The following is a 19,444-nucleotide window of genomic DNA, read 5'->3' on the forward strand; positions in this document are numbered from 1 at the left end:
GGAGGCAGCTGATCGATGTTTCTCTCTCATCGATGTTTCTAACTCTCTATCCCTCTCCCTTCCTTTCTGTAAAAAATCCATAAAATACATTTTTTAAAAAATCGTGTTGTTTACCCATATCTTCAGAAAAAAATCACTTCTACTGTCGTGGTAAACAACCTGCTTCCCTATTTATAATGGTCTGGCCCTCTAGCAACTTCAGTGCAAAATTATAGCTAATTTGCTTACAAACATCAGGTGGTCATAATAATCTGGCCACTCAGTGTGTGTGTGTGTATGTGTGTGTGTGTGTACACACACATATAAATTGTGCACTGGGGGGGGTCCCTCAGCCAGGCCTGTACCCCTTCACAGTCTGAGACCCCTCTGGGGATGTCCACCTGTGGGAGTAGGGGGGCAGGGATCAGGCCTAAGCCAGCAGTCAAACATCCCTCTCGAAATCTGGGGCTCTCGAAGTCCAGGACCTCTCACTCCTTACCACCTGCCTGCAGCGGAAGTGGGAGAGGCTCCTGCCACCACCGCTGTGCTCACCAACCATGAGCCTGGCTTCTAGCTGAGTTGAGCGGCGCTCCCCGTGACAGCGCACTGACCACTAGGGGGCAGCTCCTGCATCGAGCATATGCCCCCTGGTGGTCAGTGTGCCTCATAGCGACCGGTCATTCCACTGTTCGGTCAATTTGCATATTATGCTTTTATAATATAGGATGTGTGTCATATATATATATATATATATATATATATATATATATATAAATGACCACCACACTAATTCAAATTAACATCCTTCAGCATACATACTTACAGAATTTCTTTTTCTTGTAATGAGAACTTATAAGATTTATTCTTAGCAACTTTCAAATATGCAATACAGTGAAATGTTGTACATTACATCCCCATGACTTAATTATTTTATAACTGGAAGTTTATACCTTTTGACTCCCTTTACCTCATCCTCACATTTGGCATCCACCAATCTGCTCTCTGTATCTATGAGCTTGGTTTTATTTTCTTTTGTTCTTAGATGCTACATACAAGTGAGATCATATAGTATATGTCTTTCTTTTTCTGACACTTCACTTAGCATAATGTCCATGCTGATACCTTAGCATGACAAAAAGCGTCTCTCAGGCAACAAAGGAGAGAATGCTTAGTATAATTTTAAAACAATAAAGAGAGCATCAAGAGTGCTAATGTTGCTAAGGGTGTGAAAGTGCTCACAGAACAATCACAGGCAATTGAATAGGTAAAAAAACTGTTGTTGATTGGAAAAACAAAAAGCAGTTAGCCAGTTATAGCATTTCAGAGGCAGTGATTAAAAATTCGTTTAAGGTTAGTAGGGGGTAGTTCAATAAATTTAAGAAGTGTTTATTTATAGATTAAACAGTATATTAGACATGTACTGTATATAAGAAATGTTAAAACAGGAAATCATTTGGGGGTCTGGAATGGATTAATTCAATTTACATTATTTCTAATGGGACAAAAATGATTCAGGTTTCGAACAAATCGCTTTTCGAACAGCGTTCTGGAACTAATTAAGTTCAAGAACCGTGGTTCCACTGTAATGTCAAAAACTGTTCATTGTCAGAATTTTTTATGTATGCAATCCATCAAAAAGAATTGATGTGACTTACTCATAACTTTTCATATTTTTGGCTGTCTCAGAGTGTGAATTGTGGTATAGGGTTTACAGATCTATTTCTGGATTATAAAACCATAAAATTTTACAATTTCCTTTTATGAAACAGAAATTGTGCCACATTTCTAATATTTACAACTCATGAATAAAATGTATATTTAAGATTTTGGCCTATGATTTTGTGTTAAGAGTCCATGTACATAGCTAGCAGCATTTACTTATGCTCTTCTATATCCAAGCACCACACCAAAACAAAAGGGAAAGTTTCCTGAACAGTGAGTTTTGAACCAAATTTGAAGACAGTTAGGGATATAGATATGCATTGTTGAGTAGAAAGGTAGGCATTTTAGGGATCAGATGTAAAAGTGGTAATAATGGAATAAAAAATAATTTTATTGATTTAGTTGGCACCTATCATTAGATTACATAGTCATCTTTGGAATGGCCTATTAACACAAATTTAAGAATAAGTCTCCATTCTTCTGTTAAATGGGCCAGGACAGTTATTGTTCACTTATACATTCCTAAAAGAAAGATTATAGCAGTAGTTTGATAGTTTGATGAGTTTGTAAAGTTGACCTAGGCACCAAGGGGTCTGGATTGAAGAAAAATACACTATATAAATTCCCTTTACAAGTTCCTTGGTATAAAATGTGTTCCCAGTTTTTCATGAACAAGCCTGATTTATTTCTCATTATCAACGTGGGCAATATACCTTCCAGATGACATTCATGTAAAATAACTGTATGTACTCTGAATAAGATCTAGATGCAAAGGATCCACCAGCCTACATTTATTCAAATGAAGGCTGAAGTCTTTAAAGATACCCACCCAGGTATCTTGTGTAATCTGCTATCAGGATTGTATCTGCGTTTCAGTTTGTATGACACTACCTGTTTTGAATAGGATAAAGATTCATTGTTACTGTCAGGACTGCTTTCAAACTAAATATTCATCTAGTCCTTTGTGGCTTCCATTTTTATCAGGCATTCAGAACAGCTTCCCTTTGCTGATCTGCCATTTTCCTGCAAATCGCAGTTTCACTTGTATGATTTCTAAGTGAGACAAGCTTAGACCTGGCTGCCTTTCTCTGAGTAACAGAGAAAGAAACGTCTCTAGTGCCTGTGCTGCAGAGAAAGTTGATTCATGTGTAAATTATCATTTGGCCTTTATTTGCTTGGCCTGTGGAGAGTACACATGCAGATAAAAGACTCTATGGGTCAGGGCTCAGTACGTGCAGGTTTCTCCAGCGGCTACACCGACAGCGTTAGAATTGTTGTCACAGATTATCAGACACACTATGATCTCTTATCATTATTTATTTTTAGTTTTCTGTGTAAAATAAGCGCTAACATGGAAAATGCTTCTGTAGTAATAGGACACCATGTGTCTTTCTCCCATTTGTTCTATCAGCTCACATTCTAAACAATAAAAATTAGTTTGTGTTTTCTGGAAGTTAGAACTCTTATCTATATGTTTCTGCCATCGATGTTTTGGGTTCCAGTCTTTCGGGTTCTACTTCATGTTTCATTTCTGCAGACTTAGGTGTTGTCCAAGTTTGTTTTGAACCATGGATAATATCTTAGTGGCATATTCTAGTCATCAAGGTGGATGTGAAATGCTGTTTGGGATATGTATAGCAACTTTTAAGCACTGTGCAGAAGTTAAAGAAGTTATATGAGCTGCAAAATCTCTTATCTGTGACTCATTTGTTTTTCTTGAAAATAAAATTATTTAACATGCACTAATTTTTATCTTCTGCATTAAAAGAAGTAAATGAAGCCTTAGTTTTTTTGGTTTGTTTTTTTTAAGTACGTTACATAAACTCTCTAAGCATATAGCTAAATCTGAATGTGTAAGGTGAGTTCCTGTATATACACATGACACTAAAAATGCATTAATATAAATTCCAAAATGATACGATGCCTTCAATCTACTCTTATTATTTAGGTCTTATAATATGTGTCATAAGGGTAGAACTGGAATATCTTTTTCTGCAACTTATTTATTTATGTAATTTATATCATTATGTATTTGTCATGTTATTATCCATGTTATTTTTTAAAGTATATTAGAAACCAAGGGAACATGTTTTGTAACACTTCCCTTACTAAATTGATGCTTATCAGAGCACTATTGATTCATGATGCTTTTGGTAAGCTTTTCTCTTATAGTACAGGCATACTTTGTTTTAATGTACTTCGCTTTATTGCACTTTGCAGATACTGCATTTTTTACAGAGGGAGGTTTGTGGCATCCCTGTATTGAGCAAGTCTGTTGGTGCCATTTTTCTGACAGCATTTGCTCATTTCTTGTCTCTGTGTCACATTTTGGTAATTCTCACAATATTTCAAACTTTGTTATTGTTATATTTGTTATGGTGATCTGTGATCAGTAGTATTTGATGTTACTACTGTAATTGTTTGGGAGCACCACGAACCTCACCCATGTAAAATAGCAAACTTAGCCCTGACCCGTGGCTCAGTTGGTTAGAGCGTCATCCATATACCAAAAAGGCTGTGAGTTCCATTCCCAGTCAGGGCACATAACTGGGTTGCGGGCGGGAGGCGGCTGGTAGGTGTTTCTCTCACATTGATCTCTTGCTCTCTCTCTCTCTCTCTCTCTCTCTCTCTCTCCCCTTCCTCTCTCTCTTTAAAAAAAAAATCAGTGAAAACCTATCCTCAGATGAGGATTAAAAATAATATTTTTAAAAAAATAAATGGCAAACTTAATCTATAAATGTTGTGTATGTTAAGACTGTTCAACTGACCATCTCTCTCCCTCTCCTTGAGCCTCCCTATTCCCTGAGACACAACAATATTTTAATTGGGCCAATTAATAGCCCTACAATGCCCTCTAAATGTTCAGGTGAAAGAATGAGTCACATATCTCTCACTGAAAATCAAAAGCTAGAAATGAGTTTAGTGAGGAAGTCATGTTGAAAGCTGAAATAGTCTGAAAGCTAAGCCTCTTGTGCCAAACAATGAGCCAAGTTGTGAATGCAAAGGAAAAGATCTTGAAGAAAATTGAAAGTACTACTCCAGTGAACACACAAATGATGAGAAAGTAAAACAGCCTTATTTCTGATGTGAAGAAAGTTTTAGTGGTCTGGATAGAAGACCAAGCCAGCCACAACTTTCCCTGAAGCCAAAGCCACCTCCAGAGAAAGACCCTAACTCTCTTCAATTCTGTGAAGACTGAGAGAGGGGAGGACACTGCCAAAAAGTATGAAACTAGCAGAGGTTGGTCTTCATAACATAAAAGTGCCAGGTGAAGCAACAAGTGCTGATATAGAAGCTGCACCAAATTATCTAGATTTAATATAGTTCCTCATGTTGTGGTGACCCCCAATTTCATTGTTACAAATTGAACATAATTAAAGCATAGTGATTAATCACAAAAACAATATGTAATTATATATGTGTTTTCCGATGGTCTCAGGCGACCCCTGTGAAAGGGTTGTTCAACCCCCAAAGGGGTCGCGACCCACAGGTTGAGAACTGCTGATCTAGAAGCTCTAGCTAAGGTAATTAATGAAGGTGGCTACACTAAATAACAGATTTGATTTTCAGTAGACACAAAACAGCCCTCTATTGGAAGAAGATGCCATCTAGGACTTTCATAGCCAGAGGCAGTACCCGGCTTCAAAGCTTCAAAAGACAGGTTGACTTTCTTATTAGGGGCTAATACAGTTGGTGACTTTAAATTGAAGCCAGTGGTCATTTACCATTCCGAAAATCCTAGGAACCTTAAGAATTATGCTAAATCTACTCTGCCTGTGTTCTTTAATGGAACACAAAGCCTGGATGACAGTGCATCTAATTACAACATGGTTTACTGAATATTTTAAGCTCACTATTGAGACTTACTGCTCAGAACAAACGGCTTCTTTCAAAATATTACTGATCATTCACAATTCACCTGGTCACCCAAGAGCTCTGATGGAAATGCACAATGAGGTCAATGTTGTTTTTATGCCTAATAACATAACATCTACTCTGCAGCCCATAGGTCAAGGAGCAGTTTTGACTTTTGAGTCTTATTATTTAAGAAATACATTTCATAAGGCTATAGCTGCCATAGTGACTCCTCCGATGGATCTGGGTAAAGTAAATTGGAAATCTTCTGATAGGGATTTACTATTCTAGATGTCATTGAGAACATTTATGCTTCATGGGAAAAGGTCAAAATACCAACATTAACAGGAGTTTAGAAGAAGTTGATTCCAACTCTCCTAGATGACTTGAAAGGGTTTGAGACTTTAGTGGAGGAAGTAACTGCAGATGTGGTAGAAATCTCAGAAATAGACTTAGAAATGCAGCCTGAAGATGTGACTGAGTTGCTGCAATCTCATGATAAACTTTAATGGGTGAGCAGTTACTTCTTTTGGATGAGCACAGAAAATGGTTTCTTGATATGGAATCTCCCCAGTAAAGATGCTATAACAATTGTTAAATGACAACAAATGATTTAGAATATTATATAAACTTAGTTGATAAAACAGCGGCAGGATTTGAGAGGATTGACTTTAATTTTCAAAGAAGTTCTATGGATAAATGGTATTAAACAGCATCTCATAACACAAATCATTCCTGAAAGGAAGAGTCAATCAAGGCAGCAAACTTCATTTTTGTTGTAATTTAAGAAATTGTCACAGCCATCAGCCTTCAGCAAACACTACCTTGATCAGTCAGCAGTCATCAACATGGAGGCAAGAACCCTCCACTCGCCGAAAGATTGCAACACACTAAAGGCTCAGATGATAGCATTTTTTATCAATAAAGTATTCCCAATTAAGGTATGTACATGTTGGGGTTTTTTTTAGACATAATGGTATTGCATAGGTAATAGACTACAGTATAGTATAAGCATAACTTTTATATGCACTGGGAAACAAGGCATTCATGTGACTTACTTTCTTGCAATATTCACTTCATTGTGGTGGTCTGGAACCAATCCACAATATCTCCTAGGTATGCCTGTAAAAATAAATTAGTTTTAAATAATGCAGTTAGTATTATAAAATATTACCTTTATTCCTTTAAAAAGTTTTCTTCACTGTTGAAATTATATCTGGAAACAAATTACTTTCACTTGGACAGAAAGATAACATTTTTAATCTACCATCTATATACCCAGTGATGTACTCGAAAGGCTGCATGGGAAGAGATCATAATTATATGGGGGTTATCATCTCAGTGTTTCTCGTATACATGCAGAATTGTGAGGAAGTCATATAATTGTTTACACATTTGTATAATTGATTTAGTTAGGTATACATAAATATATTCATGTATATGTATATGTGTATGGTATACAGTATGCAAAATAACACTTCAATATAAGTATCAACAGTTGTGGCAATTTTCCTAAGAATATATCGGATGCATCTGTGTTGAGATAGGCATGCTATAATTATGACAGTTAAGGACATTTAAAGGTAGGAAACATATTTGTTTTATATATCATAATTTACCCTAGTAGCTGAACTCAATACAGTAGTTTACTTTTATCCATGAGGGGATAATGTGTTTTAATTAAGCCCTTTTGTCTACCAACTATAGAGACCCACTCAGATAACTTGGGTTGAATTTGTAGTTTGTCTCCTAAAAAGGATTCTTACAGAAAATATATAAAACTGAACCCTATACTGAAATGTTAACTTAGGTCATTTAGACTTTATTATCTTGCTCTAATGTGAAGGGAATCCATTATGGGTTATTGTGACGGTACTCATCATCTTGTGATTGTAGTCATTGATAACTAATATTGCTGTACGAAACAACTCTCTTGCCATTTATCTCTTATGGACACATGGTATTTCTCTAGAGGAATCTCTGTCTCTCTCTGTAATTCCTCTCTACTGCGTATTGATCAGCTTCTTTCTTTTCCTTACTCTTTCTGCCCACTGAGAACTTTGGCAAATACATGGTCTTCATGTGTCTCCAGTTCTGACTTTACCTCAGCTGCAATCCTCCACCAATCTCTTGGTTTTTCCCATTCAGATTCTTAAGAAAATTATTTTTTTTCTCATCTCTTTGCTTCAGACCATAGGTGATGGTCCTAGGAACTAGCGGCACTTAGATGAGTGTCCATTCCTGGTTCAATCAGCTGTGATGGACAATGCAGGGTCATGACATATAAAAGATGGCCCCTACTGCTGTCCTGTGAAGCAGATCTATATAAGTAATGTAGTTTTACTAGAAGCGGTGGTTGGTAGTAGGTATTAAGATTGATACATCTGGTATATAACCTGTCTTAAACAAATCACTATCCCTAAAATGAGGCACCAAACTATTAACATCACCCATTGTTTAAATGTCACTTTCTCAAGGAAATCCCGGACTACATTCTGTATACCCTCTTAACATGTGCTTCCATTATACTCAATATTTCACCACCATCAAAAAATTCATTAGTGTTACTGTAATTATTTTTTTAGTGCCTCACTTTTCTCATAAACTCCAAGGTCTGTGAAAACAGGGACCATATCTTACCTGTTTACCATTCTTTCTCCTGTACTTGGTCCAATTCCTGGCTTATAACAGTATCCAAATATTTCTGATTTGATTTTTAAGTGCCTTAAACCCATAGGAAACAAGTGTTTTAGAGTATAAGTTTAGTACTTCTCCAAAAACCAACTTCCCTTCCTAAACATCCCCATTCCTGACAATGACATTATCAGCCACAGATACTGACTCACCCCTCTCTCCAGCATCAAGGCAGTCATGTTTTTTTGGTCCTTATTTTCGCTTTTATCTGTAAAATTACCCTGCATTGCCACTGCCAGTCCAGGTCTTCTTCACCTCTACCAAACGAATCTCATGGTCTCTAAGCTCTTGTCCTCTGTTGTATCCTACACATCTCCCTAAAAAGCAGCTTTCACTATGAAAAAAAACTTTGTTGGCTCCCCTGTGCCTAAAGAATGAAACCCAAACTTTTAAATCCTTAACTCCCTTGTTCCTGCTAAATCTCTAATTAGGTTTTCTAGCACCCTCCTATATGAACTCTTTCATTCAATCCACGTAAGTCTAACTCTGATCTCCAAATACATTATGAGCATTTCCATCCAATCCTTTGTTCATTTGTCTTCTTGCTTCCTCCATACTTAATTATTCTTACTCTTCTTTCAAAGCCCACCTCAAGTTCTACTTTTTTCATAAAGCTGTTCCCATATCCCAGTCCTCAGTAATTGCTTCTTATTCTAAAGTTAGAGGACTTATTGTCTCTACTATTCAGCCGGCCTTTAACAAAGGCTACCTCACAATATTGTTTACCTTTTTATGTGTACATTATCATTAGTGAAGACTGCCCAAGTGCAAGTCTGCCTGTACAACTTATTATCTCAGTAACTAAGCAAGTTACTTAACCCCTATAAACTTTGGCTATGTCATCTCTAAAATGGGGACAATATGGTATCTCCACATTGTGAGAATTCAATGTAGTAATGCAAGTAAAGCATAGTAAGTGCTCAATGAATGTTTTCTATAAAATTACTTGCACATTATTGATTAACTGGTTATTTTTAAATTTCTATTTTGTGCTGGACATGTACTAGAAAGAAACACTAAAACTGGGTTACTGTTCTTGCTAGCAAACAAGTCACCTCTATCTGATCACTCAATTAGACTGTAAGTCTCTAGCAAGCTCATTCCTACAATCCATACATATTCGCTGAATATCTGCTATCTTCAAAAACCCTGTGCCCGGCACAAGGAATTATAAGGACCCATAAAATAAGGTCCATGACCTTCAAGACCATTTTAAGTAAAGCCCCTGACATTGTACTAATACATAGTGAGAGCTCAATAAATGTCCATTGGCATCAATGAACATGGCAGTGATGATGAAGTCTCTAGGACACCACAATTTCTAGCCTTTGTAGAGCTGTTAACTTCATTTGGTTTCTCTGTGTCTTCACAAAGAATGGATGCCAGAAAGTCTTTCTCAATTTTTTTTCTGTCTGATCAAGACTTAGATAAGGTCTGTTAGTTTGGTAGCTAAATATCCCCCAACTCAGTTTCATGCTTCAGAGAGAGGATATGGTATTGCCAATGCAACCACTTCACATTTGGGCAACATCATAATGTCTAAGTGGCTCAAATTCAAGTTTCAGTGTAGATCCTGGTTCGTGCACATTGGCTGTCAAAAACCACTTTGCAGGAGCCAAACTGTGGAATCCTGTCAAATGTTAGGTACTATTAGAAGTTCCATTAAAGTGCTACAGAGTTTCAAAAGATTATGAAATTCTGATTTTTTTAACAAAATATGTTATTGAAATTTTAATCTGTCCCTTGTTTTTGTCATGGGGCTAAAAGCTATTGAGATCCCCATTTTTAATAGGATGACAGGTTTTAGAGAAGAGTCTAAGTTGGAACTTCTGTAATAATTTTATACAGCAGTGGACATATAGGACAGTTCTGCTTTTCAAATGTAATTGTGAAATAAAACTTTAAGAAGACATAATTGTTTTTTATTTCTATTGTATACCTTAGTCCTCTCTCCGTACCTTGTCCTTTATTTCCTTGGTCAGCCTGAATAAATAAGACATTTATAAAGACATAATAGTTAAAATAAAGGTATGAAGATTTTATATCTTTGTGCCTCTAAACACTTTTATTTTAGATATATTTAGAGATATAGATAATTATCAGCTTATGATATGATAATTGTGTTAATTTAATATAAAATTTATCTCTAGCCCTAGCCAGTTTGGCTCAGTGGATAGAGCATCAGCCTGCGGACCGAAGGGTACCAGATTTGATTCCGGTCAAGGGCACATACCTCGGTTGCAGGCTCCTCCCCAGCCCTGGGCCTATTAGGGGCACGTGCAGGAGGCAACCAATCGATGTGTTTCTTTCACATCAATATTTCTCTCTGTCTTTCCCTCTCTCTTCCACTCTCTCTAAAAATCAATGGAAAAATATCCTTGTATGAGGATTAAAAATAAAATAAAATTTATCTCTAGCTTTCTTATCATCAAAGGAAGAAAAAATAGCTAATATCTTTTTTACTTGAAAAGCAAAAGCATATACACTCATCTGGAAAGATATTTTCCTTGCAATAAATACCAAAGAAATCATCACATGATTTACTTGTAAATAACCAATTCTTTGTGAAATAATTTGTTTACTTCCCCCATCAGTTTTTCACCATTGAGTATGATGTTAGCTAAGGTTTAGTCATATATGGCCTTTATTATGTTGAGGTACTTTATTTCTATACCAATTTTATTGAGCTTTCTAATTATAAATGAATGTTGTATCTTATCAAATGCTTTTCCTATGTCTATTGATATGATCATATGACTTTTATCCTTTATTTTGTTAATGTTGTATATCACATTGATCGATTTGCGTATGTTGAACTATCCTTTTGTCCCTGGTCATGATGTATTATTTTTTTTAATGTCGTTGTTTGATTTACTAGTATTTTGTTTAGTATTTTTCGCATCTGTATTCAATAGAGAAATTGGTCTGTAGTTTCCTTTTTTTGTGTTATCCTTTCTAGGTTTTGGTATCAAGGTACGTTAGCCTCATAAAGTATGTTAGGAATTATTGCCTCTGCAATTATTTTAGAAGAGTTTGAGAATGATGGGTATCAAATCTTCTTTGAATGTTTGGTAGAATTCACTAGTACTTGGGCAAATGATTTTGACAAAGGAGCCAAAAACATACAATGTAGAAAAAAAAAAGCTTTTTCAATAAATGGTGCTGGGAAAGTTGGAAAGCCACATACAAACTAAAAAGTTTCTGCATAGCAAAAGAAACCAACAACAAAACAATAAAGCAACCAACCAAATAAGAGTTGATATTCATAAAAAACAGTTCTGACAAGGGGTTAATATCCAAATATATAAGAACTCATACAATTCAACACTAAACAAACAACAATCCAATTTTTAAAAATGGGCAGAGGACCTGAATTGACACTTCTCCCAAGAAGTCATACAAATGGCCAACAGATATATGAAAAGATGCTCAGCTTCACTAGCTATTAGAGAAATGCAATCAAAGCTACAGATACTACCTTATACCTGCTAGAATGACTGTTGTCAACCAGACAAGTAATAACAAGTGTTAGAGAGGTTGTGGGAAAAAGGGAACCCTCATTCACTGCTGGTAGGAATGTAAAATGGTACAGCCACTATGGAAAACAGTATGGAGACTCCTAAAAATATTAAGAATAGAGTTACCATATGACCCAGCAACGCCTTTTCTGGGTATCTACCCAAAAATTTTGAAAACATTCGCAAAGATATATGTACCCCTATGTTCATTGCAGCATTATTCACAGTGACCAAGACATGGAGACAACCAAAGTGTCCTTTGATAGAAGACTGGATAAAGAAGATGTGGTATATGTAAACAATGGAATACCACTCAGCCATAGGAAAAGATTAAATACTGCCATTTGCAATAATGTGGATGGACCTTGAGAATATTATGCTACACAAAATAAGTCAGAAAAAGCTAAGAACTATATGATTTCACTCACATGTGGGATCTGAAACTCATAGACACCAACAACAGCATGGTGGTGACCAGGGGAAGGGCCCGTCGGGAGGTAGTAAAAGAGGCTAAATATTTGGTGAAGGAAGATTTGATTGGGTGGTCAGCACAATGCAATATACAGGTCATGTTTCATAGATATGAATACCAGAAACCTGTATGATCTTATTAACCAATGTCACCCCCATAAATTTAAAGAGAGAGAGAGAAAAAAGAAAACAGTTTCCAGAATACCTAGTTCCATTAAAATTATTTTCAGTTTTCAAAAATCACCTTTTCTCCTATTTCATCAAAACCCTCTCCCTTTCTCATAATTTTTACTGCTAAGAAAATAGAATAGACAGAAATTTAAGAGTCTTCACTGCTATGAACTCACCACATGTCTAAAATTGATCCATTTAGGCAACTCCCATGTGTTTGGGGTGAACTAGCCCTGTATTATTTTCAGTCTCCATGAAACGTCTATCTTTGTCTCTTAAGCATTAGGCAGTGGGCCTATTCATCAATATGATGAGGCTTTTAGGAAGCTAGTTCACCCTAGAACACAATAGATTTGAGTCAAAATACTTTTGAGAATAACACAACTTTATACTGTTTGGACAAAAAAAAAAAAAAAAAGCACCTTCACAAAAAAATAATAACTCTACTTAAGTGTGAAAATATTTTAAAATTCTAGATAATAAATGGTATTTTATTTATTTTTACTATACTTCTTCCAAAATAAATGTGAATAGCACATGAATCTTTCAGGTTATTTCTGTGGAATAAAACAGCTCTTTTTAGTAAGAGTCCGAGTAACACAAACACCGTTGAACTCAGTTTTTAACCAAATACCTGGTTAAAATTGAACTCAGTTTTTAACCAAATACGTGGTTTCTTGTATTTCCAGAAACTTAATCATATTTTTAATGATCATTTTACCCAAAAGATTGGGTTACTAAGGATAACAGGCTTATCAAAAGTTTTGAAGCAACATGTACAATATCTTGTCACTTTTACTATTTAGTACTTAGCACCTATATTTTTTGAAAAGCATTTAAAGAATCTTTTTAATTTTTTATAATAATACTTTTTCCCTCTGGAAAACATAACATTTGAAGTTAAGTGCTTATCTCAGAATGTGTTTGTATTTCATTTCTAATTCAGTTCACATTTACTGAGCTCCCACTACTTCAGAAGACTTAACTGGTCAGTCAGTCCACAAATGTTGACTACATGCCCACTCTGTGCCTGGCACTGTTTTAGGCACTGTTCCAGGCACTGGGATGGTTTCCGGCAACAGACATAGCAAAGTTCCTGCCTGGAAGGAGCTTACACTGTAGTCAGAGTAGATGGATAGTAAAATATAAGCCCTCCCACAAGAAAAGCTAGTAAATGAAGAAATAAACAGTATTTCAAACGCTAGTAAGTATAAGTGTCACAACAAACATTTAACAGGAGAATCGGTTGGAGAGTGACGGCAGGAAGTGAGGAAGTGGTAATACGCCTTTAGCTCATTTTTTCACACTTTGAGGCTGCCTACTTCTGCTATTGCAACTGCTTGCCCTTCATTGAACTTGAAATCATCATGTTCTCTTTGTCCCGCAGACCTATAATATAACATCACTGACTGAGTTGTTTTCTCCAGAAGTGATAGAAATACATCAGTCCAACCACTTTTTTTGTCTCCTCCCTGTGCACTATTAAATGGTTGTAAATGGTGAAACTTCCCATCTGTTCCCCACCACCACTTACATTCTGTAATATTCTCTAAGGCATGGAATATGCTGGGCAGCAGAAAAAAAAGACCACAAGCATCCACTATACGCATTAAACACTATTTGAAGGTGATACCAGGTTTAAAGACTCAAATACTTAGAATGATAGAATCACTCAACATAGTGAGAAAGTGAGGAAAATGGGTGGATATATGGCAAAGCATTCAGTTTTCTATTACTGATGTAACTATAAAGCTGTCCTATAAATTGGTTCAATCCAGTTTCATATACATACACACACACAAATGATAATATTAACTAGAAAACAAGCTCTTGGAGGGGATGTATCTAGAGAGTAAAGAACACACAAATCCCATATATCTGAAACTGGCCATTAATATTTACATGTGGATGGTACTTTAGAATGCATACTACTAAAGTACTTTCACATATATCATCTCATAGGCTCCTCAAAACAAAGATGTGAAATAGGTGCTATTATTATCTTCATCCTATATAATAAAGAGGTAATATGCAAATTGACCATCACTCCAACACAAGATGGCCGCCCCCATGTGGTCAAAGATGGCCAGCAGGGGAGAGCAGTTGTGGGCAATCAGGCCTGCAGGGGAGGACAGTTAGGAGCGACCAGACTGGGAAGGGAGGGCAGTTAGGGGCAACCAGACTGGGAAGGGAGGGAAGTTAGGGGTGACCAGGCTGGGAAGGGAGGGAAGTTAGGGGTGACTAGGCCAGCAGGTGAGGGCAGTTGGGGGTTACCAGGCCTCCAGGGGAGGACAGTTAGGGGCAACCAGGCCTGCAGGGAGGGCAGTTGGGGGTGACCAGGCTGGCAGGGGAGCAGTTAGGCATTGATCAAGCTGGCAAGGGAGTGGTTAGGGGGTGATCAGGCTGGCAGGCAGAAGAGGTTAGGGGCAATCAGGCAGGCAGGCGAGTGGTTGGGAGCCAGCAGTCCTGGATTGTGAGAGGGATCCCAAATTGGAGAGGGTGCAGGCTGGGCTGAGGGACCCCACCCCCGCCCTGCACAAATTTCGTGCACCAGGCCTCTAGTTTTATACATAAAGAAACTGAGACTCGGCCAGATAATTTGCACAGAATCTTAAAACTAGAAAGTGTTAGAACTGGACATCTCACCCACAGATTATATCTGCAAGTCTGGAGTGCTCTCCACTGCATCATAGCTACAAACATATTTTCAAGAGGAGGCAGACACAAAGAGAAGTAGAGTGATGATAGGAATGTGAATCTGAAACTGTGGCTAACATGCCAGTGAGAAAGGAAAGTAACAGTGTCTTTTAGCAACAGAAGGCTGCCGGCATAAGAACAGAAAAATGGATCTCAGATTCAGTCAGAAAACTAATCAATGGTTTTAAGAAGGAAAGTTTCTAAACAGGAAAGTGGTGATAAAAGTTTTGCAGTTATCAGGGGAGGGTTTGATTTTGTTTTGTTTTTTAAATGGAGGGTTCTTAGGCCAAGAGTATGTTCAAGTAATTCAATGAACAGACAGGCATTAACAGTCCAATAGGCGGTCAAGATAACTAATAAATGTGGGGACACATGAGCATGCTAAAAGGAACAAGGACAATGCAATAGAAATACAATGATATCAAAGAGAGGAAAATGCATTTTATGGATGTTCTCACAGCTAGGCATTAAAGGTAGGAAGTACATTCCTGTGATCTGTTAAGAAAGAAGTATAGACACAAGAAGGGAGGGCTTTTCAGGCTGAGGAGGTACAGAAGCCATAACAAATGGCTCCACATCATTCTCCATTACTATGTGGTATAGTAGTGCCTGTGCATGGACATAGAAAGGACCACAGGCTTCACCACAGAGGTCAAGTACTTTCTGAACCAACTCAAATAAAAAATGCTACAGTATCTCCTTTTACTCTTAGCAAACATTAGGCTCATTGCCTGTTTTTGTTACTTCGTTGTCATATATTTTGTTTAAATGTCATAGAATTTAAATTATTATTATGTGCTCATTAGTTCTGCTGCCTTGGGACATAATGACTCATATTAGTAGTCTTCATAATAAAAAAGGGTTGGTGAATTTTTACTGAACTGTCCTTTTGGGACTATAATTTTTAATATTCTCTGGAAGCTTTGCCAATTCTTTGGGAATAAAGTACTCTTACACTGTCTTTATCATTGACAAGTTCATAAGGAACAGAGCTGGCTGTGTTACCTGTGACTATTGAGTGCCCTGTTGATGTGATAAGCTCCTTACTTGGGAGAGTCACCAAGGACACATGATTAATATGCAGCCATCTTGTAAGCAAAGAGGGTGATTTTGTAACCTTTCAGCAATAATTTTAGGCTGGTCTCTGCAATCCCCAGTGTGGACCACGCAGGAGGCAGCCGATCAGTGATTCTCTCTCTTCTATCTCTTTCTCCCTTCCTCTCTCTGAAATCAATACCAAAAATTAATAAATTTTTAAAAGATAAGAAACAAGATTTTTGTATAGTTCAGTATATTTATTTCACTGAGGCCGATGCTGCCCTTATCCTTTTGGCTATTATTTCATGTCAAGAAGAGATGTGAGTTATATAAACATGAAAATGTTGCTTTCCATGTTATAACTACTGGAAGCTTAATGTGCTATGTTGAGAAAATTTGTTCTTTTTTGAAAAATACTAGTCTGGAATGGTTACAGAGAAACCTCATGTTTAGGAAATGACCTGTTGATTGACTCTCTCAAATTAGGAGCATTGACCTTGAGGCTCTTTTCTCCAATAGGTTTGCATTCATGGTTTATGAAAGATTGCTATCTGTTGTCAGCTAAGAGCAAATGCTCATCTTCTATACTCAGGATACACTCACATTGATGTTTTAGCAAAAAAAAAAAAGATAATGATACATATAGAAAAACAGAATACAGAGATATCTTAGCGGTATCATGCTAACCTATGCGATTAACAGTAACACTCTGTATTGCATTAACTACTTCCTTATCATGTCACTGTGGCATGGGTCATCATTTTTATTTGGTGACATGGCTGCTACACTAACTTACGTGTTTAGTGTCCACCTTTAAAAGCATTATCAGAGCCGAAACCGGTTTGGCTCAGTGGATAGAGCATCGGCCTGTGGACTGAAAGGTCCCAGGTTCGATTCCGGTCGAGGGCATGTACCTGGGTTGCGGGCACATCCCCAGTAGGAGATGTGCAGGAGGCGGCTGATCGATGTTTCTCTCTCATCGATGTTTCTAACTCTCTATCTCTCTCCCTTCCTCTCTGTAAAAAATCAATAAAAAATATTTAAAAAAAAAAGCATTATCAGAAAATTGTATCTTACAACAGGTTTTCATCTGGCTTTTAAAAGATGAAATTGATAAGTAAATGAAGAGAAGAAATGAATGCCTACAGAAATTAAATAGATAATGCATTAATGTTTGTATACTTTTTATCTTTGGTATAATATTGACCCATCATTAAGAAAAAAACTTTCCAGTTGGGGCTATTCTTTTGTTGGGCCATTCATATGTTCCAATTTTACTCCTCTTTGGTAAACAGGAAGTAATTGTGGACTTTCCTGAATCCTTTAAATGATTCAGTCTACAGTTGTGAGAGATAGATAGATAGATGTGAAATCACAAATAATACATATTTATCCTTATAAAATTAAGTGAATCATTTACTATTTTTTTTACAGAGAGGAAGGGAGAGGGATAGAGAGCCAGAAACATCAATGAGAGAGAAACATGGATCAGCTGCCTCCTGCACACTCCTCACTGGGGATGTGCCCGCAATCAAGGCACATGCCCTTGGCCGGAATCAAACCTGGGACCCTTGAGTCCGCAGGCCGACGCTCTATCCACTGAGCCAAACCGGCCAGGGCGAATCATTTACTATTTAAACCAAATCTTTTATACACTTAAGCTAACCAGCTCAAGAAAAGAATATGAAAATGAAAAAAAAATCTTAGTTGCACCAAAATGTCTTCTAGAAGTCCACATGGTACACCGAAGATAGCTATCATTTTTCCACTTACTGTACCAACACAAGTTGATACAGTATGTCTCATTACTTCAAGAAAAAAAGAAGAAGTCATCTGCTTTAAACTGAAACCGTCAGTACGCTTATATTCTCATAGCCCTGTACTATAGAGTTTAAGAGGTTGGCATTTGGACTCAATGACTTCAACAAATATTTTTTAGAAGCCTCTATGCGTTGAGCACTGCTATAGGGCAATAGGAATAAAGGCTGAACAAAACTAAGTCCCGCATTCATGGATTTTAAGTTCATACTTACTAGCACTGTGATTGTCAGAAAACTCCATAACCTCACCAGACTCCAGTTTCTTCAGCAAAGTGAAAGTAATACCACCTTGGTAAAATCATTCTTAGGTTTACATTAATTAGTGTATTAAAGTGCTTAATGCCGTGCTAGGAACACAGTAAATACTCTTTTAACTTTCATTTCTTAATGATGATGATAATTACTAGGAATACATATTACAATCATATTACAACTTAAATCAAGTTGGTTAAAATTGAATTTTACAAATTCTCCATATGCTGTGGGCTGTTTATGGATAATGATTTCTGGCTAGAGTATCATATGTAGGCTTGTAGGCTGAAAGTTTTACAGATGTGCCATCCAGTTTGGGACCTCTATAATCTATTTATGCACATATCGGAGTAAAGTCAACACTATTTTTTTTTTATCTTGGCCCTTCCTCCCAGACATTCCTTTAGGCACCCCCCACCCCCTCCACCCTACTACACACACCTTTTTAAAATAGAAGAGCCATCTATTTGGGCACATATCCTGTTAGTCTTCACAATTTGAATGGATATTAAAGCATATTAATGACTCCAAAATGTCAAAAATAATCTGTCACCCAAGTTTTTGCCATGGAATATAAGCTCAGACTTTCTATTGCTCAATTCTCATTGGGCAAAAATAAAAATAATATAGTTATCTTAAAAAATACAATTGTCTAAAGGAGAACAATCCATCCATTCCTTTAGATGTGCTTAATTTTGTCTCTTGAGGAAGCCAGACTATCACAGACTATCAGGTCACCTGATGTCCTCTGGATTACTTCTCCCAAGTTTCTCTGTAGTGTAGTAAACATGAAGGATACAAGCAAAAAAATCATCTGTTCTCCACAACTGGTTTGCATTTATCACCTCAATGCAGTGACTCATAATCCTATATAATAAAAGCATAATATGCAAATTGGCCAAACAGCGGAATAACCGGTCGCTATGATGCGCACTGACCACCAGGGATCAGATGCTCAGCGCAGGAGTTCCCCCCAGTGGTCAGTGCGCTCCCACAGGGGGGAGCGCTGCTCAGCCAGAAGCTGGGCTCATGGCTGGCGAGCGCAGCGGCTCCCATGACAGGCGGACATACCCGAGGGGTCCCAGACTGCGAGAAGGCGCAGGCCAGGCTGAGGGACGCCCTCCCACCCCCCACCCCACCCCCCCGCCCAGTTGGAACTTATTGTTAATTTAAGTGCTCATGAGTTTTCTCTATCCTGATACTCTGAAATATTACCTGGTATTAAAGTAATGAGTCCTATCTAATATGTTATCATGTCATTTTCTAAATTAATAAATAGTAAGAATT

The 19,444-nt window shown here is 37.2% G+C and overlaps 1 protein-coding gene and 1 pseudogene across 6 annotated transcripts in view; both read left to right on the forward strand.

Annotated features, from left to right (window-relative positions):
• ARB2A (ARB2 cotranscriptional regulator A) overlaps nt 1-19,444 on the forward strand; it is a 381,447-nt gene that overhangs the window by 344,454 nt on the left and 17,549 nt on the right. The window lies entirely within an intron of this gene.
• On the forward strand, nt 4,466-6,421 carry LOC132232501 (tigger transposable element-derived protein 1-like; annotated as a pseudogene).

This window comes from Myotis daubentonii, chromosome 4, assembly GCF_963259705.1.
Source record: "Myotis daubentonii chromosome 4, mMyoDau2.1, whole genome shotgun sequence".
NCBI classification, from domain to species: Eukaryota; Metazoa; Chordata; class Mammalia; order Chiroptera; family Vespertilionidae; genus Myotis; species Myotis daubentonii.